At 39.0% G+C, this 3,129-nt stretch overlaps 1 pseudogene across 1 annotated transcript; it reads left to right on the top strand.

Annotated features, from left to right (window-relative positions):
* Positions 1-1,940: 1,940 nt before the first annotated feature.
* On the top strand, positions 1,941-2,417 carry LOC306661392 (large ribosomal subunit protein uL23-like; annotated as a pseudogene). Its single transcript has one exon. The product of its transcript is annotated as a large ribosomal subunit protein uL23-like (transcript).
* The last annotated feature ends 712 nt before the right edge of the window (positions 2,418-3,129 follow it).

Genomic DNA, 3,129 nt, shown 5'->3' with positions numbered 1-3,129 from the left:
CAGGAAGTATGATTGTACAGGGAGGATTTAATAGATTGGCTTACACAGCCAGAAGTTGAGACAGTCCACAATGACCATCTGTAGGCTGGAGAGATGGAGGAACCAGTAGCTGCACAGTCCAAGATGGTGAAGCTTCAGAACAAGAGGGATCAACCGTGCTACCCCTGTTGCTACCCCAGACGGAGGCTCAAGGTTTCTGAAAACTCCCTGGAGAATCACTGGCAGAGACCACCTTGGAAGAGTGAAGGAGCAAGAGTTTGATGTCTCAGGTGAATACAGCAGCAATCAAGAACCATTTCAAGAAGAATGGAGCTTGCATCTGCTGTTGCTTCCATGTTCTTCCAAATCTCCAACCTATTGGATGGTGCTGCTCTCACCTAGGGAGAGTCTCTGCTTCAGTTGGCCATCCCACATGCCAAGCATTTCTAGACATACCCTCACTGACACTCCCAGAAGCCTCTTAATTTTTAGCATCTCTCAATACAATCAAGTTGACAATTCAAAACAACCATTACATAATATATACTCTTTCATTACCAATTTTGTTATTTCCACAATCCCACAGTGCTCGGGACTCGAACCCGGGCCTCAAGCATACAAGGCAGGCACTCTCCCAGATGGGCTATATGGCCTGCACCATTACCAATTTTACTAATATAAAGTCTGCTCAATTCTTTTTCTTGATGAATCATCAATCTAGCTTCAGGTCTGTGTGTGTGTGTGTGTGTGTGTGTGTGTGTGTGTGTGAGTGATAATTCAAAGAACCAGTTTGGGGGGTTTTATTATGTCCCTATTGTATTTCTATTTTCTATTTCATTAATTTCCACCCTCATCTTTATTATTTCTATCCACCAGCTTTGTGTCTATTTTGTTTCTTAAGGTGGGAATTTAAGTTATTTCAGATTTTCTTTTTGTTTAAATATAGGCACTATGAATATAAACTTCTAAGCACTATTATCTCTGTATCCCAAAAGTTTTGGCATGTTGTGTTTTCATTTTCTTTTGACTCAAAATATTTCCTAACTTCTCTTGAGATTTCATCTGACACATCTCTCATGATAAGTGATATCACACTGCAGAGAGTATTAATCCTATCTACTATTAGCAGACTGAATTTAACTGACCTTTGATTTTTTTCCTCAAAGCTATTGATGATGTTTCATCACCAATAAGTTTTCTTCTTATGTCTTGCTGTTCTGAATTAATCACATTACTTTGATCACATAATTATGGTTATTGAAAATCATCTGGGTCATATATCTGACTGTACAGATAATTAAAACTGACAGTGGTATCCCTTCATCACAAAAAGGACTCAACTGTTGGCAAAAGTCAGAGTATTCAATGCATACTCAAAGTGCTACTGTTAGCAGGCATCTAGGTATATCATGGGTACATAATGGGGCCTCATAAATTTTATCAAAGTGCCTTTAACTCATTTCCAGTTTCTCAATGTCTAGGTGCAAAAGGGCATGCCTGGGAACAGAAGTGAAATTATATTTACTGGACTGAGGCACAGTTTTTTGTTTGTTTGTTTAGCTGTAGTGGTAGAAAATAATCCACACATCTGAGCTAAAAACATCTTACAGCTTGGGAGGTATAGAACAGGTAAGACATAAGTAATCTTATAGGCATCCTCATTGAGAAAATTTCATAGTGTTCTTCTCCTAAACAATTGTTTTGAGTTTGAGTAATCACCACTCTCAACCCACTTACTCTGACCACTATTTGATTTCCATTGCCTTTAACCTTACTAGAAATTTATTGAAAACATCAGAGGATGGCTCAACTCCTGAAACCTCCATGTAAAACGTATCAGTATCTCCAAATATATTCCCCATCCCTAATCCCATAGCCATTGCTCAGCCCACTCATGGGCTTGATAAATACCATTCAGTTGGTTTCATAGATAAATAGGACACCATAGACTGCTCTCACTTTTCATCAAGATGGAGCTGAAAGCTAAGAAGGAAGCTCCTGCCCCTCCCAAAGCTGAAGCAAAAACAAAAGCTTTGAAGGCCAAGAAGGCAGTGTTGAAGGGTATGCACAGTCATAAGAAGAAGAAGATCCACACATCACCTACCTTCCGGCAACCCTAGACGTTACAGCTCTGAAGGCAGCCCAAATATCCTTGGAAGAGCGCCCCCAAGAAAAACAAGCTTGACCAGTATGCCATCATCAAGCTCCCCCTGACCACTGAGTCAGCCATGAAGAAGATTGAAGACAACACACTCGTGTTCATTGTGGATGTCAAGGTCAACAAACACCAGATCAAACAAACTATAAAGAAGCTCTATGACATTGATGTGCCCAAGGTTGACACCCTGATCAGGCCTGATGGAGAGAAGAAGGCATATGTTGGACTGGCTCCTGATTATGATGCTATGGATGTTGCCAACAAAATTGGGATCATCTAAACAGAATCCAGCTATCTAATTCTAAATATACCCCCTTTTATTTCAACCTAAAAAAAAAAAAAAAAAGAAGTTCCTCCAGATGTAAGGAAAAAGGTTCCACCATACATTGTTAGTGTAACCACTTTGGAAAACAGTATGGGGGTTCCTCAAAGGACTAGGAATGGAACTACCATAGGGCCCAGCTATCCTGCCCCTTGGTATTTAACCAAAATAGCTAAAATCAGCATACTAAAGTGATACATACATACCAATGTTTATAGCAGTGCAATTTATAATTGTCAAGTTATGGAACCAGCCTAGTTGTCCATCAACAAATGAATGAATAAAGTAAATGTAACATATATACACAATAGAATATTACTCAGGCATGAGAATGAAATTATCATTTGCTGGTAAAAGAATGAAACTGGAAAACAACATGCTAAGTGAAATAATCCAGATTCATAAAGTTAATGTTTTCTCTCATATGTAGAAGCTAGAGAGAAAGCAAGGGAGGACTATGAAAAGAGGGATCCCACAAAAAGAGGAGGGAGTCCAAGAGAATAGAGAAAGGGGATCAAAAGAGAGGGAGAGAGGGAGAAGGGGAAGGGGATGAGGAAGTACTAGGGAACAAAATCTACCAAATTATGCTTAGTCCTAGTATGAATATATCACAACCATATATATCTATATATAATTTTAATACACTTATATTTAGTACTAATATATATGC

The sequence above is a fragment of the Sciurus vulgaris genome (assembly GCF_902686455.1).
Source record: "Sciurus vulgaris genome assembly, chromosome: 5".
NCBI classification, from domain to species: domain Eukaryota; kingdom Metazoa; phylum Chordata; class Mammalia; order Rodentia; family Sciuridae; genus Sciurus; species Sciurus vulgaris.
Note: the sequence above shows the minus strand (reverse complement) of the source record. Positions and strands in the feature narration are given on the sequence as shown.